Below are 26308 nucleotides of genomic sequence, written 5' to 3'. Positions count from 1 at the left end.
CCTCATCAACACTTGTGTTTTTTCTTGTGTTCTTGATTTTACCATTCTGATAGGTGTGAGGTGATATATCGTTGTAATTTTGATTTTCATTTCCCCAATGATGAGTGATGCTGAGCATCTTTTCATGTCTGTTGGTCATCTGTATGTCTTCTTTGGAAAAATGTTTATTCATGTCTTGTGCCCATTTTTGAATTGGATTATTCATCTTTTGGGTGTTGAGTTTTATAAGTTCTTTATATATTCTGGATACTAACCTTTTGTTGGATATGTCATTTGCAAATATTTTCTCCCATTCAGTCTCCCTTTTAGTTTTGTTGTTTCCTTCAGTGTGCAGAAGTTTTTTTTTATTTTGATGTAGTCCTAACAGTTCAGTTTTGCTTTTATTTCCCTTGCCTCAGGAGATCTATCTAGATAACTGTTGCTACAGCCAATGTCAGAGAAATTATTGCTGTGTTCTCTTCTAGCATTTTTATAGTTTTAGGTCTCACATTTAGGTCTTTAATCTAGTTTCAGTTTATTTTTGTGTACAGTATAAGAAAGTGGTCCAATTTCATTCTTTTGCATGAAGCTGTCCAGTTTCCCCAACACCATTTGTTGAAGAGACAGTCTTTCTCCCATTGCATATTCTTTTCTCCTTTATTGAAGGTTAATTGACCATATAATTCTAGGTTTATTTCTGGGTTTTCTATTCTGTTCTATTGATTTATGTGTCTCTTTTTGTGCCAATACCATACTATTTTGATCACTACAGCTTTGTAGTATAACTTGAAGTCTGGAATTGTGATACCTCCAGTTTATTTTTCTTTTTCAGGATTTCATTGGGGGCCTTTTGTTTTCCACACAAATTTTAGGATTTTTTGTTCTAGTTCATGAAAAAATGCTGTTGGTATTTTATAGGGATTGCATTAAATGTGTATATTGCTTTGTGTGGCATAGACATTTTAACAACAATTTTCTTCCAATCCATGAGCATGGAATGTTTTTCCATTTCTTTGAGTCATCTTCAATTTCTTTCACCAGTGTTTTATAGTTTTCAGTGTACAGGTCTTTCCTCTTTGGTTAACTTTATTCCTAGGTATTTTATTATTTGTGGTACAGTTGTAAATGAGATTATTTTCTTAACTTCTCTTTCCACTGCTTCATTATTAGTGTATAGGAATGCAACAGATGTCTGTACATTGATTTGTATCTTGAGATTTTACTGAATTCTTTTATCAGTTTTAGTAGTTTTTTGGCGGAGTCTTTAAGATTTTCTATATGGAGTATCATGTCATTTCCAAATAGTGAGAGCTTTACTTTTTCCTTACCAACTTGGATACTTTTTATTTCTTTTTGTTGTCTAATTGCTGTGGCCAGGATTTCCAGCACTATGTTGAATAAAAGTGGTGAGAGTGGACATCCTTGTGTTGTTCCTGACCTTAGGAGAAAACTCTGTTTTTCCCCATTGGGTATGATGTTCTTTGTGGGTTTTTCACATATGGCCTTTATAATGTTGAGGTATGTTCACTCTATACCTACTTTGTTGAGGGTTTTCTTATCATGAATGGTTGTTATACTTTGCCAAATGCTTTTTCTGCATCTATTAAAATATACAGTTTTTATCCTTTCTCTTGTTGATGTGATGTATCATGTTGACTGGTTTGTCAGTATCAAACCACCCTTGCATCCTGGGAATAAATCTCACTTGATCATGGTGAATGATTTTTCTTAATGTATTGTTGTATTTGGTTTGCTAGTATTTTATTGAGGATTTTTGCTTCTATGTTCATCAGACATATTGGCCTGCTCTCTTTTTTTGTAGTATCTTTATCTGGTTTTGGTATAAGGGTAATGCTGGCCTCACTGAATGAATTTTAAAGTTTTCCTTCTATTTTTTTAGTGTAGCTTGAGAAGAATAGGTATTAACTATTCTTTATTTTTTATTTTTTTAAAGATTTTATTTTTTTATTTGTCAGAGAGAAAGAGTGCACACAAGCAAGGGGAGTGGCAGGCAGAGAGAGAAGCAGGCTCCCCGCTGAGCAAGGAGCCCAATGCAGGATTTGATCCCAGGACTCTGGGATCATGACCTGAGCTGAAGGCAGCTGCTTAACTGACTGAGCCACCCAAGTGCCCCTTTTTTATTTTTTAATGAGTCTTGCTAGAAGTTTATCATTTTTCAAAGAACCAGCTCCTGGTTTCATTGATCTGTTCTTTTGTTTTTTAGTTTCTATATCATTTATTTCTGCTGTAATCTTTATTATTTCCTTCCTTCTGATGGTTTTTGGGTTTTTAGAGTTCTTTTTCTAGCTCCTTAAGGTATAAGGTATAAGATTGTTTATTTGAGATTTTTCTTGTTCTTGACATAGGCCTGTATTGCTATATACTTCCCTCTTACAACCATTTTTTTGCTGCATCCCAAAGATTTTGGAACATTATATTTTCATTTTCATTTATTTCCATGTAATGTTTGATTTTGACTTCTTGGTTGACCAATTCATTGTTTAGTAGCATGTTGTTTAACCTCTATGTACTTTTGTTTTTTTCAAATATTTTCTTGTGGTTGATTTCGAGTTTCATAGTGTTGTGGTCAGAAAAGATTCCTGACATGACTTTGATCTTCTTAAATTCATTAAGACTTTTTTTTGCGGCTTAATATGTAATCTATTCTGGAGAATGTTCTATATGCACTTGAAAAGAATGTGCATTCTGCTTTTTTAGGATGGAATGTTCTGAATACTTCTGTTAAATCCATCTGGTCCAGTGTGTCATTCAAAGCCACTGTTCTCTTGTTGATTTTCTGTTTGGATCATCTGTCCCTTGATGTAAGTGGAATGTTAAAGTCCCCTACTATTATTGCATTATTATTAATTAGTTCCTTTATGTTTGTTATTAACTGTTTTATGTATTTGAGTGCTCCCATGTTGGGTGCATAAATATTTACAATTTTTATATCTTCTTGTTGGATTATCTTCTTTATTATTATATAGTGTCCTTTGTCTCTTGTTACAGTCTTTGTTATAAAGTCTATTTCATATGATATAAGTATTGCTACCCGGCTAAAATTTTGATGATCAGGATGGTCTCACTGTGATTTAAGAGAATATTTTAAATATGTAAGGAAATTTATTATGCAGACATCTAAGTAAACTGCATCTGGACAAAGGAAATAGCTTTGCAATGGCTTTGAGATAGATGGAAACCTCTAACAGCCTATTTATTAGTTTCTTAATGCTGCTATAACAAATTACTACAAATTTCATCTATTACAACAGAGATTTATTATCTGATACTTTTGGAGGCTAAAAGTACAAGGTAAGTGGGTTGAAATCATTGTTTCGACAGGATTGTGTCCCTCTGATGGTTCTAGGGGAGAATCTGTTTCCATGCTTCTTCCAGCTTTTAGAGTTGCATCCCTTATATTCCTGGACTTACAGCTTCTTCCAAGTTAGCAGGGTAATGTGTTGCTTCAGTCTTCACATCACCTTATTCTCCTGTAAAATCTTCTTTTAGGAACACTTGTGATTACATTTAAGGCTCATTCAAATAATTCAGGATAAACTTTCATCTAAAGATGCTTAACTTAATTTCATCTACATAATCTATTTTGTTATATACAGTAACAGAGCTTCCAGAAATAAGACCTGGATGAGGGTCATTATTCAATCTACCAAAGCAATCATGAGGATCTGGAATGCTAATGAACAACAATGATCAAAATCAACAAAAGTTGAACATGGAAAAGATTTATTCCATGATCCTAAGTAACATAGCTGACATCATTTTTATACCAAGGTTCCAAGTCAATAAAAGTTCAGATCTACTTCTAAAAGTTTCTCTCTCTCTGTATATACACACACATATATATGTATTTATATAAAGTTTTATATATGTACATTGCTAGAATAAATTTAAATTGTATGCATATATTAGAAAAGATAATAAAGCTACCAACATGTGTTAAAAATCCATAACTATGTATATATATTTCTAACCTTGAATGCCTATTATGTGTTTCTGTAAATAGGTCCTTTAATGGAAAACAAACAGAAAAGAAATAACAAGGCTTATTAATACAGGCTTTCTTGGTCTCCCCTTTTTCATTATCTAATTGTGATTTCCTACTTTGTAGTATATGATGTAGGTATTAATAAAAATTTAACTTGTGTCAAGAATTGTTAGAAGTTAAAGGTATAGCATTTCAACAGGTCTTTACACTTTTTTTACACACTAAATAGAAATATTCATATCTGTTTAATTTGCTAAAGTTCAACAAAATTTTAGAATTGAATGCTATTGATACTTCTGTTTTGACACATAGATATCATAGACATCCATGTCCACATGCCCTCAGATGATGTACACAAATACAGATTTTCCTAGTACTTTCAGGGAGAAAATTCTTTTTTATAAAGTTTTTTTTTTAAGATTTTACTTATTTTATTTGACACACAGGGAGAGCGAGAGAGAGCACAAGCAGGGGGAGTGGCCGGCAGAGAGGGAAGCCGGCTCCCAGATGAGCAGACAGCCTGACTTGGGACTCAATCCCAGGACCCTGGGGTCATGACCTGAGCCAAAGGCAGACACTTAACTGGCTGAGCCACCCAGGGGCCTCAGGGAGCTAATTCTTTACATTAAAACAATCACAGTGAATTGGTTCCTGGCATGGTCTTTGAGCTATCCTCACACATGGTTATTGTTTCTTGCTGCTTCTGCTTTGCGCTTGCACAAGACTTTCTATAGAGAGAGGACAAGCCCTTTAGAGTACTGCCATCTCTCTTCCCATTCCAGATTGCCTTTAGATTGAGAGGAATCTTTTCCTAAGCCATGGCATCTTGTTGTTTCTGATGAAAAATAATTCTGAGGTCAGAAGGTTTATATCTCATTTAATATGATTATGCTTTCATTACTTGTTGTATGATATTTTATAACTTTTAGAAAGTTGTACCTGACGTGAAAACAAAACAGATAGATGAACATATAATCTTATATAAAAGATAATTCTAAATATTTCTCTTTCTGGTAGCATTTATTGAGGGAATAATAAAAGAAGAAAAAAATCATGGTAAATGAGAAAGTATAGAAGTTGAACAGTAGTACAAAGTATTAGGATACCCTATCAATTTTTGCATAATGAATTGAGAAACAGTATGGTTGGTCATGATAAAAGATTAATGGAAAGAAGTCACAGGGCCCAATATCAATATTATGAGAGGTTAAAGTACTGAAATAACAGAGGTGAAACTTACTACTCTCCATCTTTATGTTTCTATGGAGGTTTTCAGCTATAGGAGCTTTTAGGTGGAGAGAATACTGTTGTTATAGGACTATAATTTCAGTTTGCTTCAATAATGTGGTGTAACCTCCAAGCTGATGGAAGTCCAGCCTTATGAAGATTCTTTTCTCTGTAAATTCTTCAGTTCCTTCTTTCTTTATGGGTTGGATTTATCCTTATGCTGGCCTTCTTCAGAGTGGCAAACTACTGCAGGGGTCTACATGTTTTATTATCCCTGTCAAGTGAGGGCAACAATGTGTCTTTTCCTCCAACCATAAAAATAAGGCCAAGTATTCACTTTGATTAAAAATCCCTGAAAAAAATCACACATTTGTTTAAACCACTGGTCTTAAAGTCTTCAGGCAAGATTATTGATTCAGATGGTAAACACACATCAGTACAGAGAAGTGAATAAGAATTCAGATTTTAGAGTCAGACTGCTTCAGACCAAACTCTGAATCTGTCTTTTAGTAGTTCTGTGACCTTATTGTAAGTTACTGTTCATATATACCATATATACATTGGTATATATATATATATATATATATATATATACCTATAAATATATATATATCTATATATATATATAGCTACAGTAGTAGCTACCTCAAAGATTATATTATACAAACTTTGTCATGAAAACAAATATATTATATAAAATTTTTGATGGCATATCTAGGCATCAAATCCTGAATTATTATGTATATTCTATGTTAATCTTTATACAAGAGCAGATAAATGGTAATTATGCTAATACATCTATATGTATATATAGCCATGATACATGTTATATAGTTTACATAGATGTATAATATATCTATATGTATATGTAGTCATGATTTTCTAGATTGTAGATGAGTTGACTTTTTATTGGTTAAAGAAATGCTGCTTTTTGTAAACATATTTTGTTTTAGTTTCTTCCATTCAAATAAAAATGAATCAATTCTAAGGTAACCATAATTAAAGGATATGAGAGATTTGATACTATTTATGAATATTAGAGATGTGAATACATTTGAAAAAAGTATACTTTTTATTCCAAGTTCTCTGATATGTATTTTAAAATTCCAATTGTTTATTTAATTCTAACAATGTTATTTCTAGCTACAGTGGCTGAAGAATTATGTAAAATAACAATAAAGAAATATCTCTTATTGTCACATTATTGTTTTCTTTTGTATCAGTGAGTGGTAGAGCACATGACCCGTAAGATAATATCACTTGCCTCTCTCTCTAAAGTCACCTGAATTTAAGGTAAATTATCATAATCAACTGTATTTTAATGTCCCACTTGGTTTTTATTATTTTTTGTTAATCTAACTTTGTTACTGGTTAATATGGCAGGTTTAATATAGTCCATCTTTATTTTTTTAAAATAAGATTAAGGGAGTGGTAATATGAAAAAACCAATAGCTTTTTATGATCATAAAATTATTAAGGCAATTTTCAATATACAATAGGCAAAGAAAAAAATAAGTATGTGAAGCAATGATTTAATATACTTAATATAGTTTAAGAAACTCATAACATTGTTCTTATGGGTGTTATGTGTCAAGTTATTACTCAAAGGAATTTCACAGCAATGAAAAAAGTAACTGTAATACTTTTTAAAAATGCAATTGAATTTGTAATACATCCTCTTTTTCTAGATTTACTTATTAAATTTAAAAGTAAATTTTTAGCTCCATGCTTTATGTTTTCTGACAGAAACGTGTCCTATTAAAATTGTTAATACTTTCCCCAATCCCTTTCATACCAATCTGATATCTGAAATCAAAGATTACTGACACTCAATCTTATTAGTCTAAATGAATCAACACAGTGTTATGCCTAATACATATATTTCTATAAATAAAATATGGAAATCAGTAGAAGACAAAATACTTTTTTTGAATTCAGACAATGATAAATTTCTTGTATAAACCTTTACTAATCAAGAAAAAAATGGGAAAAATATTGACTTAAATTAGTTTTATTCTTTAGTTGATTTATCACTGGAAACAATTTATTACCTTTTAATTGAATACAGTAATTTAAATCAAGTATATTGTCACAAATTCATTGATCTCTTAACTGGCAAGATAAATTTCTATAGTTAAAAACAGAATACAGGGGCGCCTGGGTGGCTCAGTTGGTTAAGCGACTGCCTTCGGCTCAGGTCATGATCCTGGAGTCCCGGGATCGAGTCCCACATCGGGCTCCCTGCTCAGCAGGAAGTCTGCTTCTCCCTCTGACCCTTTCCCCTCTCATGCTCTCCCTCTACCTCATTCTCTCTCTCAAATAAATAAATAAATAAATAATTAAAAAAAAAACCAGAATACAGTTTTTTCTTGTAAGGTTGGTTACATATTGCTCATTTATTTCAGCTATCCATCTTACAAATCCTACAGTTCCTCCTGGGTGGCCAAAGAGTGGTTGGTGCCTCTGTGTGATCCATCTACATAGAAAGTAAACACTTATTATACTCTAATAGGAGCTACAAGCATGTTTGGCTTCATCGCCATATGGTTTCTGATATATATTTCCATATTCTTAACATTCCTCCATTCTTTTTGTGCATTTTAGTTACTAATTGATTATAATGTATTTTGCATTCATTTTATCGTATCATGTTGATTTCGATAGATTTCTTTGTTTCCCTTTTGTTTTGTATCACTTTTAGCTGTACATTTTGTTGCTAGACATGAGATTTAAACTCAGGAATATGCGTGCCTGGGTGGCTCAGGTGGTCTGCCTGCAGTTCAGGTCATGATTTCCAGGTCCTGGGTTCGAGTGGCACATCAGGCTCCCTGCTTAGCAGGGAGTCCACTTCTCCCTCTGCTTCTCCCTGCTGCTCGTGCTCTCTCTCTCTCTTAAATGAATAAATAAAATCTTTTAAAAAACAAACAAACTGGGGCACCTGGGTGGCTCAGTCATTAAGCGTCTCCCTTCAGCTCAGGTCATGATCCGAGGTCCTGGGATCGAGCCCCGAAGCCTGCTTCTCCCTCTCCCATTCTCTCTGCTTGTGTTCCCTCTCTCACTGTGTCTCCCTCTCTCTCTGTCAAATAAATAAATAAAATCTTAAAAAAAACAAAAAAAACCAAACAAACAAGCAAACAAAAAACCCAGGAATAATTAGAGCATATTTCAAATAAGCCACTTTACTAAGTGTGTATCTAAAGGGAGGATTATATGAGTAACATAGTAATTGTGTTATTTAGAATATTCTAATTTTATATTAGAAGATAAAGTGGTAAGAATATAAATACTTTGTTAACTAATCCATAAAGAAACAAAGTTGTTTTTTTTTCCTGCCTCTACAAAGCAAAATAGGAAATTAATCATTAATTATTTTCCAGAAACATTTGCTTTCTGTCCCAGATTTACGTCTGGATGTTTACTTGGTTTGTATTATTCTCAAGAGATATGGCTTATTAGAGCCATTCGATGGAAGTCATAGAAATCTAATGACAATTGTTTGTTTTTCCCAAAGAACTACTTCCTAATGATTATTATTCAGCCCTGAAGTATTAAAATATGTTCAGTTTTATATGAGAGTTTTTAAAAATTATTTCAGCTATGTTGGTACCTGTTATAGAATAAATGTCAAATTTTCTGACCTATAGTAGATGTTTAGAAGCAGATCAATTGTTTTAATATAAGTATTGCCAATGAAGTATTACTTCACTGATGCTTCACACAAGCATGAATAACAATTTGAAGCTACCAGATCAATACCATGATGTTTATTTGTACTAGCAGAAATTCAAACACAGACATTTATTTTGTTGATACTTTAAATTCAATTATCTCTAATATAATTTAGTTCATAGTAGCTGTTAATACTGAGCAGTATAAAAGGTTGTTTTTCCTTCCCCGTAGCCATGTATTGGCCCCTTCCTTGTCTTTTCATATGAAGTTCTCATTCATGTCTCATTTATATGTCTCAGTGGCATATAAAACAAGTATTTATTTAGAAATTACTATAGCTTTGTGATACAGGGCACAAGAAATCCTTAACCAATTTCACAAATAAATGTACATTGGAATACTGGCAAAAGTCTCCAGTTCTAACTGTGCAGTTAAATAGGATTGTGATTTAACCTGACTATACTTCTTTGTCTCTGGGGATTGGCAAACCCAAACCTCTCTATAGCTCAGTTTATTTATCTACAAATTGGGTACATTTAAAATGGAGGGACCTAAAGGAGGTACTGTATTAAAAGCAATAAAATTCATGCCCAACACAGGGCTTTCTATGCAGTTTTTTCAATCTATTACCATCAAGGGGATTACATTCTTGGGGTCAAATGGTGTGGTGAGCATTACATGGGTTTGGAATTAGGAAGAACATTTTAACTCTGCTAGTTGACTATGTATCTTTGAGCAAATTATATTTCCAACATGAGTCTGCTTATTATTTATTAAGATAAAGATCATATTTTTATTTAATATTGTTGGAGGGTTAGATAAGCCATATCTTTTCATAGTAACTAGCCAGTAAGTATGATCCTACCCAGCCACTTAGTTTTAGAAAAGAATCATAAAGATTTAAATCCATTAGACTTTGTAATAAAACAGTAAAATTTGTATTACAGAAAAAGTAGATGAAATTACTAAAAAGTACATAACTCTTTTAGTTTATAAGCAAACATAGGTCATATTTTACGCCACAGAAGAAAACTGTTGTATTTGTAGAACCAATCTATGTAATTATTAATTTAAAAAAACACTTGAACTTTTACATCTCTGGAAGTGTCCAAATATTGTACCAATTTTGCTTCTCCAAGCTACAACAAAAAAATTCAACGGAATATGAACGATAAGTGAAAGCAGTCAATGATTAAAGCCAAAATATTTTAACTAACTCCAAAAGCCACTCTAAAAGAACCCTACCTTACTGCCCTTTAAGCAACAAAACAAAAATGAGGTAGTAAGAAAGTTAAGGAGGATAATTTAGACAAGCTGTATTTTAATGTCAGGAAGCTTTATATATGACTTTCTCAAATATCAGAACAGTTTTTAGTCAGCTCAGGCTCCCTTTCTTAATCCTTTTCTTAAAATAACTAGAGTCATATCATTAAAATGATTATAACCAGTTATGTAAGCACAGTAAGATACAAACATATAAGTACTAATGCAAAGAGACTATCAAAAATGCTTTTACCATTGCTTTCCTATCCATTTACAATAATGCATAATATAATTTCACCATGACCTTAAGGTCTTAGGATGCCCCATACTATACACCGCCCACAAAAATGTTATCTCCACAGATGTGCAAGGATTGGAAGATTTATATCAATAAAGGACAAGGTTCTTTTTTTCTGCAGTTCTCCATTTACTACCTGCCTCAACTAGCTTGCTAAAATTAAAAATACTTTTTTTTCTCTTGGTCATATATTATTTAGGGCACAGTGCTATGGTAGGGAGAAATAGGAAGGACTAAGAGGAAATTTCCTCCAAGATTCTAATGTCTTTGGAAAGGTCCTGCAGGTGGAAATTGTGGATAATGTTTGAAACTGTTCATTACTCTGTTTTATTTTTCACATCACCATCCATTTAATGAGGGTTACTTGCAATAGGAAGAACTTTCTGGAAGTCTGCTTATATTTGTACTGTGGACTATTCTAGTAGGTGTGTGGACTTTTTTCCAAATTCTTGATCATCTTAGCAACTTATGCAGCTCTTTTGAAATTTAACTACCAATGACATCTGCTAAAATTCCATTAGACACTCATGTTCACCACTTCAAAGAATGAATTTGGCATGAGCAGTAAATACCATGATTCAGAAAAGTGAGGTTGAATTTGGAGCCTTTATCATCAGAGAAGTCCTAAAAGGTTTTGGCTTTCTCTGGAGATACTTCTGGAATTTTTTTACTGAGAAAATTCTAGGTACAATTTTAAGGTATAACAGTTTTGCTGATATTTCTATGGAACTTAGTAGAAAATGTATATGTATGTGTGTGTGCACATTTACATTTATTTTAAATGAGCAGTCATACTTGCATATTCTAATACTCTAAATGACGCACTTTTAAATACATCACCAGATAAAAAATCTAATCGTGCCATAAGAAAGCCTAAAACACAGTTATGAAATAACATACTGCACACAATGAATTATACATTTAGAAAGATCTATTTACTTGAAAGTCTTTCTAAGTCAGCTTCTATTTAACAACTCTCTGAAATATTGTCATGCAGGCCCTTTGCTTAGCTGTTGTATTTTTTTCTAAGACAGATTTCACATTTTCCATGCTGTTGTTAGAGACTGTGTAAGATGAAATAGGGAATGAGCAGATAATATTTATCGAAAATGCTTACATTTGTGCAGATGGAATACCACATATGAAAGTACTTAAGTTTACCTTCAAAATAAGGAAAAATAATCATTCATACTCAGAATTGCTTTGAAGATTAAATGAAATATTGTACATAAAGGAACTGGAAGAATAACTGTCATAAAAAATGCTCAATAAAAACTAGCTATTATTTTTTTATTGTTATGTTAATCACCATATATTACATAATTTGTTTTGGTGTAGTGTTCCATGATTCATTGTTTGTTCATAACACCCAGTGCTCCATGCAGAACGTGCCCTCCTCAATACCCATCACCAGGCTAACCCATCCCCCCACCCTCCTTCCCTCCAGAAACCTCAGTTTGTTTTTCAGAGTCCATCATCTCTCCTGGTTCGTCTCCCCCTCTGACTTACTCCCCTTCATTCTTCCTCTCCTGCTTTTTTCTTAAAATATGTTGCGTTATTTGTTTCAGAAGTTAGATCTGTGCTATTATTATTATTATTAAATTCATCCAGTAGTGCCTAAAACATGTCGATGTTTAACAATAAAATGTTTTATTGTTGCTTTTAATACTGGTCATATCATTGTATTTATCTGTATGGCATTCTCCATGCTTATCTCTATGACTAATTCAGTTTCTCTACATCTATCTACACACACACACACATAAAGAATGAATACCAATGGTTTAAAAAACTATTTAGAAAACTATTTTTTTAATTAGGGTCAATTGTATGTGTAAGAGCATATGCATTTGAGTGTGTTTTTGTATTTAAGTGTATGACTGTAAAACATATTTAAATAAGATATTAATAATTAGTCCAGTTAGTGGATATTACAACAGTAATCAGGATCATTTCTGGAGCACTGACTTTGAAATAGTTTGTACCTTTGTTTTACTCCTAAAAACACCAGTTACCTTCCTCCCTTTCCTCATTTTCTTCTCCTTAGCCCCACAACCACTTGTAACTTTTGTTACAAGCTGCTTTCTTAACACTTCTTGCTTATTTGTTTTCAATTTTAGGCACCATATATTGATTACTCACTAGGACAGGAAAGAACTCAGCACTCTTTTCTTCTACTTCTAGATAGTTTGGACATAGAATTCTAGACTGGAAATTATTTCTCCTTAGGAAGTTTTGACCAATAATAGTTATAATTTTTAACATGGAACAAATTAATCTTTGGTGTTATGCAATATCTTCATATTTGTATAGCTGGGCCCTCCTTAGATCTTCTTCATCAACTTGTTCTGTTCTTTCCTTCAAAAACATTTACCAACTAAATTTCTGTAGGTATCTTTGCCTTTAAAGATTGTGGTTTGTGAAAGCATCTGAATTTGGTAGAAACTAAGTGCCAGTCAAAAATCCCATTCCATTCTAGTTTCTAGTGTTTTGCATCTAATTTGTTTATTGTCCTGCCCCATCCCTGAAAATCTGCAGAAACTTCCATGTTCCTTAAAATTTTAATATTTTAGTAAGCTTCATTTACTCTTATTTTCATTCACTGTATTGAGTACTTAGAGGTACTTGCAATTTGGAAAGTTATGTTTTTCAGTTTTTAAAAATTGTATTAAATTATTTTATTGATGATTTCCTATCCATTTTATTGCTCTTGTTTTTGAAATTCTGTACTTCAGATGTTGGGACCCCTAAATGAATATACTGATTTGCTTATTTTTCTTTCTTATGTTTCACCTATTTTTCCTGCTTTACTTCCTCTGAATTTTTCTTATTTACCTTCCGACACTATGTTGTGGTCCCATGCTGAGCAATATTGGAGCTGAGGCAAAGGGAAAAATCAGTAATACTGATCTTGTCTTTATTTAAAAAAAATATTTTGTTCATTTTATGTTTATGTGTTAACTTTTATTTTAAAAATATTTTATTAAAATATAGGGATTTTTTTAATTGCTAAGTTGATTGGTGTACCCTTATATTTTGCACTCGAAGAGAGTATCTCATTTGATTCACCTTCGTCTCAGCCCTGCTTAATGTTCCCCGTTGTGGTAACGGTGCCTTGGGTGACTCAATTGGTTAACTGTCTGAGTTTTGATCTCAGCTCAGGTCTTGATCTCAGGGTCATAAGTTCAAGTGCTACATTGGGATCTATGCTGGGTGTGGAGCCTACTCAAAAAGAAAAAAAAAAAGTTCCCTGATATATATCCTTTCTTAAAGCTAAGTAAACCTAGTGCTGGTTGAAGTCTCTTGTATTTCCTATGTTTGTTTGTTAATCCAAACCAAGAACACTACAGCTAGTATTGTAGAATTGGAATTACTGAAATCAATCTTTTAAATATATGGAAACAATAATTGGAGGAAATGGAGATAAAAAAGAAAATATGATATCAAAATAAACAAATAAGAATTCTGACTTAATAAGCTTAGAGATATAAGAAGATATTGTCTCCAAGAACAGGATGCTATTTTCAAAATATGAAATATCCAAAGAACAGTTCATTATTTTCAACCAATCTATTTTTTTTTTTTTTTGCCTCTATCCTACCCCATCATTTATCTCCCAAGCCAGAGATTCTTGTGCTGTAAATAACTAAGACTTCGGGGAATTGTGCAGTGTGATGTCAATTATATCATTTCTTGTCTTTTCCCACTGACAACTTAGGTTATTTTTCTCACTTGTTTGTTATTTACTGCTAGTCCAGAGACTTGGCTTGCAAAGTGTTGTTGCGTTGTTTTCAACCCTCAGACTCCCCTAACTTGAAAGTTTGTGTCATGAAATGAAAAATACACTTAATGTCATTTTAGTGGAGTGCATGGAGAGAGAGCAGAGAAGTGGTCAGTTTACTATCTTTATCTGAAATTTGACTTTTAAAATATTGTGTTTATAAAACACTATAACTTTTATTCAGCACAAAAATAGCATGACATGAGTCATAATTTCTACAATGAGATTAAGATGTGCAAATATATTTACATTTTAGCAGAGTTTTAAGCATCTTCCATGTACCAATACTATACTCTTTATTGAGCACACAATCTTTCAGAGAAAATAGACATAATGATGGGCATTTTCTATAGTCTGAAATGTGTTATATTGGAAAAAAAGTCTCAAGGTGCTATAGGTACAACTAGGAGAAAGTTTGACAGCTCAGTAGTTCAGGGAAAGCTCAGTCATTAAAAAATTAGAAGTACTAAAAGAATGACAGGAAATAGGAACATCTCTAGCCAAAGATAATAGTAATGCATATAAAATTCTAGAAGGATAAGAGAACATAGCAATGGTGAAGCCTCAAATAATTCATTCAGCATATTTAGAGCAAGATATGAAGGCAAGAAGGAAAGATAATTGTCAGGATACTTCCTCAAAAGGATAAGTCACCTATTCTTTTTCTAAAACAATTTTTTTATTAACATCTAATGTATTATTTGTTTCAGGGGTACAGGTCTGTGATTCATCAGTCTTACACAATTCACAGCACTCACCATATCACATACCCTCCCCAATGTCCATCACCCAAACACCCCATCCCTCCCACCCACCTCCACTTCAGCAACCTTCAGTTTGTTTCCTGAGATTAAGAGTTTCTTATGGTTTGTCTCCCTCTCTGGTTTTGTCTTGTTTCACTTTTTCCTCTCTTCCCTTATGACCCTCTGCCTTGTTTCTCAAATTCCACATATCAGTGAGATCATATAATAATTGTCTTTCTCTGATTGACTTATTTCGCTTAGCATAATACCCTCTAGTTCCATCTAGTCATTGCAAATGGACAGATTTCATTTTTTGATGGCTGCATAATATTCCTGTGTGTGTGTGTGTGTGTGTGTATGTATATACAAATATATATATATATATATCTCACATCTTTATCCATTCATATCTTGATGGACATCTAGGCTCTTTCCATAGTTTGGCATGGACATTGCTGCTATAAAGATTGGGGTGAATGTGCCCCTTCGGATCACTACATTTGTGTCTTTGGGGTAAATACCCAGTAGTGCAATTGCTGGGTCGTAGGGTAGCTCTATTTTCAACTTTCTGAGGGACCTCCATACTGTTTTCCAGAGTGGCTGCACCAGCTTGCATTCCCACCAACAGTGTAGGAGGGTTCCCCTTTCTTCACATCCTCACTAACATCTGTCATTTCCTGACTTGTTAATTTTAGCCATTCTGACTGGTGTGAGGTGGTATCTCATTGTGGTTTTGATTTGTATTTCCCTGATGCCGAGTGATGTTAAGTCACTTATTCTTAACATTGAATTGGCAGTGTATTTACTGAATTAGAAGAACACTACATATTGACAATAGAAGTATAAACAGGCAGATATTTTTATATGCCCACTTCTCAAAGCTGACTTATACAAAACTGCCTTCCTTGAGTTGTATATAAGAAATTTTGATTGCCCTTTACATTTCTGGTAACTTTAGCAATGTTATTAAAATAAATTCCTTGTAAAGCAAAAAAAAAAAAGAAGTATAAACAAGATTTAAATGGACCAACTTACTACTTGACCTGCTAAGCACTGTTTGATTTTCAGTTTTGTTTAGGAGAGAATAATATTTATAATATATGTAGTCTAGATGGAAGAAACTTACACAATTCATGAAGGAAACATGACAAACAAATATCAAAGAAACTCTATTTTATTTTCTGTGGAAGTGATCCTAAGATACATTACGGAGTTAGAAAAAAATACGGAGAACATGAGTTGATTCTTGCATTCTATTAAGGTACTAAGGATAGAATCTTGGCAAAGCTTCTTTAACAAACTGCTCTGACCTTTTATTCCAGTGAGCATCTCCCAGTGCTTTAAATTTATCATCATGAAAAATACAGTCAACAAAAGGAATTAGCAGCAAATAGAATTTTTAAAAAGGTCTTGGTGTTCAAAAAGTTGAAAATCATATTTACACTCAGGTACTATGTGCTTTGTCTGTTACTTATTGTTAGGAAAAATAAATGATTAATAGCACATATTTCCAAAGTGCTTAACTGTACATTAATTGCCATATTCCTAATGCACTGCTAAAAATGGCATTTCAAACTAATTGTTTTCTGCCATGAAACTGTCCCTGGCATTTCTTTGTCTATGCATTCATGATTAATTAACCCTTCACTAGTCCCTTTAAAACAAGTAATATAATGGACATTTTAACATGTACTTTTAAAATGATTAAAGGGCATGGGAGTCATTCTCTAAGGTACTTATCTTATACTCAAAATAAGTATAATCCTATTAGGAGTACACATGTAAGAATAGAAACGTGAACTAAACGGTTGTTTTTCCTTCTCTGTATGTAACCATAGAAGTAAGACTATTCTCCCCAAAGAATATTTTGGCATTTATTTTAGCACGAATGGTATTTACTCAGGCTATTCTCTTCTTACCTTTCCATTATACAGGTAAACACACTCATTTACTCTTGAGAATATTTTATTTGTAGGGCAGTGACACTGAAATTGGAACCACAGTCTTTTGTTTTTTTCCCCAAGCTAGAAGGAAACACAAAGATGTATTTTTACCATTATGAATTATGATCATTTTTGTAGCTGAGAAAAATGATGGATAAAGATTAAGGTACTTGGTTAAGAATATTATGACATTGATTTTTTCATGTTCTTATCATCTTTAAAATTTTGATACCTCTATTTTTTTTCTTTAAGTTTTGTATATCTCCACAAGGACCTTATTCACGAGTGTCAGTAACTTGTAGAACAAAGAACATTGGTATTCTAGACCTTAGCAACATTTGTGATTTGGGACTAGTTTTCAGCTTCCCACAGTATTAATTTTTCCATGTGTAAAGTGGAACATTGACCACTAATGTTCCTATTAACTTCAAATTACCATACTGGGGTTTTAATTATTTACCCAGGTCTTAAAGTCTCTCATTTAAATATTGTATGCATATCATGATTTAATTTTCATCATGTTAAGTTTTCAAAGGCCTTTTCACATAAAACAAATGAGTAAACAGCATTTTTTATTCAATTACTAAGGGTGAGTATTAAAAATTATTGAATCACACATTGGGAAACATTTTACTAAATATACTAATTTATACTTTTATTTATTATAATACTAATTATTTCAGTTAATGCCATGATTAATTAGTATATACTTGATAGGATAAAAAATTGTAGGCAAGCAAAGTAGATATTAAGACAAAGAGTATCATCAGATATCAAGAATATTATTTCACAGTGATAAAAGGGGTCAAATCATCAAGAAGACATAACAAGTTTAGTTATATAAGTACTTAAGAACAGAGTTTAGAAATATAGGAGACAAAAATTGACAGAATTGAAGAAATGAATCTCCAATCCACACTTTGGTATGGAGAGTTTAGTACTGCTTTAGTAATTGAGAGCAAGAATACAAAAAAAAAAAATCAATGAACTAAATTATCAACTCATTTAAACTAATTGACACATATAAAATGCTATTCCCCAAATTGTAAGATACATTATTTTTAGAGGTACACAGAGCATTCATTGTACCATAAGCTACAGGATAACTCCCAGTAAAGTTCAGACAAATAAGGTACAGTATGATATTTTGCCACAGAGTTATTTATTAAAAATTAATTTGAAAAGATAGAAATTCTCTACATAATAAGAGATTAAACATTAAATTTGTAAATAATATATGGTTCAAAGAAAGACTCAAAAATTCATCGAGACTATTTCAGACTGCGTGATAATGAAAAGAGATCATGCCCAAAACCCGTGGAACACAGTTTAAGTGGTGCATAGAAAAAAAAGCGGTTAAATTACTCTATCGGAAAGAAGTGAAGTATAAAAAATAACAACCTAATTTTCTATGTTTAGAAGTTAGAAAATAAATCAATATAGAATCCAAAAAGAGTAGAAGCAAAGAAAATTAGAGATAGGAGCAGATACCAATAAATTTGAAAATGAAGAAAAATATTTTAAAAATCAACAAGTCAAAACCGCTTTCTTTGACAAGATTAATAAAACTGATATATCCTTAGCCAGTTTCAAGACAAAGAGGGTACATTCAAAATACCATTATTAGAAATGAAGTGAACAATACTACAGATCCAATCCACAGTAAAGTTTCATAATAGTACTTTATGAATAGTTTTATGTAAACAGATGTGATAATTGAGAAACAGACAAATTTTCCAAAAGACAGGAACTGTCATAACTGACAGAGGGTAATAAAGAAAATCTGAACATCCCTTTATCCATTAAGAAAATTATATTTACAATTCAAAAGTTTTCCACAAAGAAAATTCAAGTAGCTATTCCAGTGAATCCTATCAATTATTTGAAGAAGAAATAATATACAAACTTAGAAAATCGAGGAAAAAAACACTTCCAATCTCATTTTATGTCTTTATACCAAATGAGATAAAGACCTGAAAGGAAAGAAAAATACAGCATAATATTTCTCACAAACATAAACACAAAGATCTTTAACATAATATTGGCAAAACAAATCAGGTTACATATATGATAGATGCTACATGATGACCAATTGGAATATATTCCAGCAATGCAAGTTTGGTTTGGAATTCAGAAAATGCAATTTGATAAAGATAAAATGTAGAGAGGAGAAATAAGATCATCTTAAAAGATGCAGAAAAAATATTTTAAATCTAGTACTCATTTTTAAAAACCAGAGAATAGAGTAGAACTTTCTGAATCCCATTAAGAGTATACAAGAAAATTAAAATACTTGGAGAGAAACACTGAATGTTTCTCCTAACATTGACAATATGATGACAGAATCCATTCTTGCCATGTTTTAAAAAAGATTTATTTATTTATTTGAGAGAGAGAGAGAGCACACACGCACATGATGGGGGGGCAGGACAGAGGGAGGAGGAAAGAATTCTCAAGCTCCATTGAGCATGGAGCGTAATGTGGGGCTTGATCCCAGGACCCTGCAACAATGACTTGAGCAGAAATCAAGAGTCAGATGATTAATTGACTGAGCCACCCAGAAGTCCCAGTTCTCACCATTTCTATTCAATATTGTAATGGAAGCTCTAGCCAATGAAATTGGACAAGAGAAATAAAAATGCAAATGTTGGCAAGAAAATTTTAATATCAGATAATAGTATATATAAGAAAGCCTATGGAATGTATGAAAAGATACATGGAGTACTAAATGAATTAGGAAGCCCATAGGATAAAAGGTCAGCATAAAAATTGATTTTATTTCTATATACTAAAATGGAAAATGAAAAAATTAAAATGTTAACATTAATAGCAGCATCAATAAACATCAATTAGGAATAAATCCAACAAAATATGTGGGGGATCTCTATTATGGAAACTATGAATTGCTTCAGAAAGTAATAAGGCCTAAATAAAAAGAGCTATGCCATCTTCATAAAGGGGAAGACTCAATATTTTTAGGATATTAATTCTTCTTCATTTGTTAGCTTTAGTACAAGTTCAATCAAAATATCATAAGAATATTAGCTGATTCTAAGTTGAAATGGAAAAGGATCTAGAACAGTCAAAATAATCTTGAAAAATAATACGTTTGGTAGTTACACTAACATATTTCAAAACTTGCTCTTAATCTATAATAACAGACAAATATCAACAGCATACTTCAAGTATTTAATAATACACAAATAGATGAATAGAAGAGTAAAAAGCTCTCACAAATACTTTCAATGAATTTTGGAACAAGGTCTGAGCTAAAAATGATTCTTGATCCCTACTTTTTACAATACACAAAAATTAATTAGCTGGTTCATAGAATTAAATGTAAAGCTAGAAACAAAAAGATTCTAGATGAAAATATAGGAGAACGACTTTGGAATCTTGAAATATGCCAAGATTCTTAAATAATACATAAAACACCAAACAATAACAGTTTGCATTTACTTTTCCTACTATAAATGCTTTCAGAGAATGATATTCTAAATTTACATCTAGACAACATGGGATCATGGTAAGATCACGACCCTGAAATAAAGGTAACCTGATTCAATTAGTTTGGTAAATACTGGGTTAAACACCAACTGTTAGTTTAAGAATTCTTTGGACTTTTAATAGGCTAATCTGAGTGATGGACATTGGAGAGGGTATGTGCTATGGTGAGCGCTGTGAATTGTGTAAGACTGATGAATCACAGACCTGTACCCCTGAAACAAATAATACATTATATGTTAATAAAAAAATTAAAATTAAAATTAAAAAATTAAAATTAAAAAATAGGCTAATGTACTTTCTCATTCTTTAAAAAAAGGTATTTGGCATAATATTTTCCAAATTTCTTTGATAATTTCAAAGAGATTATTATCAGTTATCAAAAAATAAATGATCACAAAATTTCTATTTACATGTTTCACTGTGTATAGTATAAAGAACATGTTTCAGGAAGTTAACAGATTATAGGTATCTGGCTGTTTTGCTCATCAAAGTCTAATTAAATATTTGACCTCTTTTTTGCATTTTACAAGCCATCATCCTTATGAGTATTTCCTCAAGTGTGTCTCTCAGAGATAAGCCCTCTGTTACTAATATTTTATTTCAGGCTTCCTGCTTTATTAGTTTATCTAGTATTTGTCAAAGTCATTAGCAGTTTCTATACATATTGATAATGATTCCTCCTTTAATTTATTTTGTAAAGTGAAGCCAGACTAAGTGGAGTGCATACACTTACACACACGCAAACTACAGACATACATCTGGGGGTGCATATATGTGCATGTATATATATAGCACATACCAAAGGAAAATCCTGTAGTACCTACAACCAGATTGTTCTGTATGGACTGCCATTCAAAATAACCACATTCTTATTTTCTATGCTTCTAAAAGAAGAAGAGATTAGACATGTTCAGGGGACATGCCAACAGAATCCCAAATTCCTTAAACTAGTGTAAAATCTTCCACAATCTTGTTCTAATCTACCTTTAAATAAAATGTCCATTCATAACCAAACATAACCTAATAGATCCACCTATATTTAGGAAGATAAGTGATAAGCAACTAATTCTTACTAATACTTTCTTCATGACTTTCCTATGGCCATTCCCTGTGTCAAGAGTTCCTCCAGCTTTCTTCAAAGCTTGTGTCAGCTCAATTTCAGCTTCTCTTTATAAATAAAGCTCTATTGTATTTTGAAAGTGTATATTGAATTTCCTTACTATATATTGATTTTTATGAAATGAGAGTTAACAATTTATAATAGTAAATCTATAGACTTTTGCAGTTTCATACATATACAGTCATCTCAATAAATGATTGTAAAAATAAGTGGGTTTTTAATAACCATAGATCTTTATTGTTTTTCTTTAAACTATTTAAAAAGATATCCACAGAATATTTCATAACTATTCTTAGACAATGCTAGTTATGTGTGTCATGGCACTTAATATTTAACAAGTTTTGGTAGGCTTAGTTGTATAGTGAGGAAGCTAGTGAAGCCTGAAGCTTGCTGATTTCTCTATTTGTATACAATGTGTATTTGTAATTATTTTGTTAAATAAACGGGTGAGTATATCATATTTGGTACTATGTATTTGACACATGCATTACCTTTCTCTTGTTCCTGTTTATAGAATGATTTGGTTTTCGTTATCCAACCTTACTCGTTCAACAAATTATACTATTTATTATATTCCAGGCACTATGCTGAGCACTAAATATTGTGCTTAAGTTTTGTAAGAGACACAAAAATAAACAAGTAAATATTTTTCTCTCTTCTCTCTATATTTAGTTTTATTTTTTATAAAATATACATAAAATGCTTAAAAATTATGGTAAATGCCACGAGGTAAAAAGAACTCTGTAAGAGGTGATAGCTAGGTTGGATGCTTAAAAAAGACCTTTAAAAAAATGATATTTAAGCTAGTTTAGCAGAGTCTGAAAGGTGGGGAGCTATTCATGTAAAGAACAGAAGAAACTTTGTGATACAGAGAACTGTTTAAAAATATCATTACAACAAAATCCTTAAATCCTCTTTCTCTAACAAAACAGTTTTCTCTGAATTACTCTAAAAATAATATGAATTTAGTCTGTGTTTTTAAATAGTTTTCTTTAAAAAGAAATACCTCCTAGTGAAGTATATAATAAGCTTGTGTAAAGACATTGAACTTCAAAATTTAGACTTTTTTTCCATCCTCAATAGAAAAAAAAAATTAGAATAGAAAGAAGAGGGCAGAAATATGCCTCATTATATGTACTTTGCATATAGTATACGGGTATATTTTTTAGGTTTATGAACTGTTTTTCTTTCTTTCTTTCTTTCTTTTTAAACAGAGAAATGCTTAACAGAACATGTTGAAATCCTAAAATAATATTATTAAATAGATTTATTTCACACTCTTATTAGGAGGCCTTATAAGGTTTTAAGGTCACAGTGTAATTTAAAGATTGGGAAATGTGATGAATATCTTATTTAAATACTGTATATTATGCATAAATGATAGAATAATTCTCACAGTAATGCCCTACTTATGCTTTAATTCATTAATAAGAAAATTCTGGTTTATGTTAAATGTTCTACATTTTCACAAGTAGGACAAATATCAAAAGACTTGTACCATATAAATGCAGCATAAAGTCATCATTTTTATCCAGTTGGAAGAGTTTTCCTTTTGCTACTTCATGAAATGATCATTTGTTTTGGATTGCAATAGAGAGTATAAGGAACAATGTTAAATTAAAAAAATAGAGAAAACATGTAAGTTTATATAGTTACTTTACCCACCGTTAAGACTGCTGTCATGCATGCTAAAAACACTTTAAAAAGATTTCTTTGATTGCTTTCATTTAACTGTCTCTTTGCCATTTATTGACTTAATTTTACACAAAATGGAGCACTCTTAAAACCCAAGGGAAGATATTAGGTTTTAGTTTTATATGCCACATAATGGAAATAATAAAAAAAGCTTTTTTGCATTTGCTAAATATCCCACATCCAAAAAGATAGATCTGTACTGAAGTCTCTCAGCACAATTTTAACACATAAAAATAAGCATCTCTTGCATGTCCTTTTCAAATTTGAACTAGTGTCTGTCTCATTTTCCAAGGTATGCCATTTTCTCTCAAAATACTTATGGGGTAATAAAGTGGAATTTCCACAGCAGAAAACTATATTGTAAATGGGAAAAAAAAAATCTTTATTTTCTAAAGCTTTTTCTAAAGCTTTTTCTTTGGTGAGACCTGATTAGAATCAGATCTGTGATCTGCTTTTTTTTTTCAGTAAAATTAATGCACTTAAATACATATCTGTTTGTTTAAATAAATAAAGAAGCCATGGAAATGCATTAATCAAGAGTTAGGCCCAATTGGGAAACATATTTAAACTACTTAATCATCAGAATAAATGACTGTGCTAACAGAAAAGATGATTAATTTTTTGTTACAACCACTTGCATATTAATAGATAGTTAAATTTTTGTCAATCCATTTGCTGTTGAAATGTTGCAAGAGATCATCTAACATATGTTCAAATTACCAGCTTTCTAATAGATAAAAATTCAGCAGCAAAAAGCTATATGAATCAAGCGTGTACCATCCCACGGCATAGGTCTGATGACCCCTGAATGTGACCTGCTCCCAGAGGAAAGCAATTTAATGCTCCCTCGCACACAGAACAGTATGTATGAATCACAAAACCTCCAGAAAAATTAGTGACAGGTACATCTGAATAGGATTCCTTCTAAGTCGCTTATCTGCAGCCAGGCAAGCTTGTTTCACCCTCACTTTCAAAGATAAAGCCACACGGCCTGTTGCCGTGGCAGATTCTCACAAAGCGAACAGCCCCCGTCGTCCATTATTGAGGGATAAAAAAAATCTCCTTATTATTTCAGGTACTGTGTACTGTGACAGCAAATGGGATAAAGTGAAAACTATCTGCAGTGGGAAATTCATCAATCAATACCAGGCCTTATGTCTTCTCTAACTTTCCATAGGCTCGGTGCCTCTTGCTCTTTCGCTTTTATTTTTGACAGTTCTGATACCCCAGAGTTGCAGCCATGGCAAAGTTCAAGAACAAACAACAGGTATTAAAGACAACTTATCAGAGGCCAAACAGGGAGAAAAGATGCCAACAGCTAGTAAGTAGCCGAAAGACAGATCTATGACGGAATGGGGAAAAAAGGCACAACAAGCTTTTACCTTTAGCAGACTATGCATTCCATTTGGAAACCCCAGAGAAAAACCGAGTGCCAAATATATGCTCTAAGCACATAGGGATGTTGATCATAGAAAAGATGAAAAATAAATTATGCTCAATATAACACAAAAGATATGTATTTGTAAGACCTTATTTACATATCTTATCAACCACAGATACATCAGAATAACAAAACTATACCAACTATATGCTTTAAACTGAATGACCATGAATAGCACAAATGTATTGTCTTCTTTGATGTTAAGCATTAACTATGAAAATTCTTTTAAAGGGAACGATAAAAAGACATCACTTTTTACTTTCTGCACTTCTTACATATAGTCTACAATTACACTTAATCAAGACTTTCATTACATATCTTAATAAGGGCCACGTCATATCACTGAGTCAGTTATATAGCATAGAATTCAATAGCACAAATAAACAGTACTCACATTTCAGGTTCTATTGGAAGTCCTTCTCAGGCAAAATCAGGGTTGTGCTTTCTGGGTGAATCTGTGTTAAATCAAAATGACAAAAATCTTAGTTTCCCATGGCACTGCCACTTAGAATGCATACAAATAAACCCCCAGTTAGTCAAGGAGAAAAAAAAATTGAATTAAAGAGTACTGATTTGTAAATTTGGTCTTTTCAAATGTAGATAATGTTTGCCCCTACTCTTCCCCCCATATCTTTGCAAAATTTCTACCCAATGAACTCATTACTGTAGAAATTCAACTATGCCTATGGTCAGTGAATGAAATTCAGGTTTAGGATTAACCTTCATAAACACACACAATGGTTGGGCGCCTGAATTTGAGAGAGACAAGGATGATGCTGGAAAGAAAAAAACAAAAAAACAAAACATAGTTTAAAGAATGTACAATATGATAGACTTAGCTAACTTAACTGTTGTCCTGTATATGAGGTGATTCATAGTATTCTAAACGTATAAAAATTAAAGCAAATATACTTTGAAAACATCAATAACATATCCAGTGACACTTTGGAGAATATAAATATAGCTACTAAATTTACCTTCTTTGAAATTGCACAGGTTTAATTAAATTGGATGTATGTCCTTTACAGCCACAATAACTTAAGCAACATTAAACACTATTTAAAATATGCAAGAACTTCAGTTAGCAGGCAATAAAATTATTATTTCTGCTCTAACTAGGTACTGTGTTTATACTGAGTTATTTATTTACAATGTACTTTAATGTTACCAGTAATTTCTTAGAAGCTTCAGTAAATGGAGAACTAAAATGTTCAATAAAACATTAAACTTTATTTATGAAGTACCATATAATAATGTTAGTTTATTTTTTATGAGTTAGAAAAAACCTATGAAAAGTAATTAGAACAATTAGTTTAGATATTAAAAAAGCCAAATGTCATGTGTGTATTGTTGAACACTTTATTTAAATTATATAAATACAAAGTCATATAATAATCCTTAATCACTACATGTCAAGAGTGTTTTACTGTATAAGGGAGTGTTCAATTTTTCTGGTTAATGGCTGTGAATTGCATAAGACTGTTGAATCACAGACCTGTACCTCTGAAACAAATAATACATTATATGTTAAAAAAAAAAAGATAGTAGGAAGAAAAAAAGGGGGGGGAATCGGAGGGGGAGATGGACCATGAGACTATGGACCCTGAGAAACAAACTGAGGGTTCTAGAGGGGAGG

The 26308-nt window shown here is 32.0% G+C and overlaps 1 protein-coding gene across 3 annotated transcripts in view; it reads right to left on the bottom strand.

Moving 5' to 3' along the window:
- MGAT4C (MGAT4 family member C) overlaps positions 1–26308 on the bottom strand; it is a 1003641-nt gene that overhangs the window by 306153 nt on the left and 671180 nt on the right. For all 3 annotated transcript variants that reach the window (XM_073900560.1, XM_073900562.1, XM_073900561.1), the window contains one exon: positions 25067–25127. The gene's annotated coding sequence lies outside the window, so the exon portion shown is untranslated. The remainder of the gene's footprint in view (positions 1–25066; positions 25128–26308) is intronic.

Source organism: Callorhinus ursinus, unplaced genomic scaffold (genome assembly GCF_003265705.2).
Source record: "Callorhinus ursinus isolate GAN/ISIS: 27379988/994484 unplaced genomic scaffold, GSC_fseal_2.0 scaffold14, whole genome shotgun sequence".
Lineage (NCBI taxonomy): Eukaryota > Metazoa > Chordata > Mammalia > Carnivora > Otariidae > Callorhinus > Callorhinus ursinus.
Note: the sequence above shows the minus strand (reverse complement) of the source record. Positions and strands in the feature narration are given on the sequence as shown.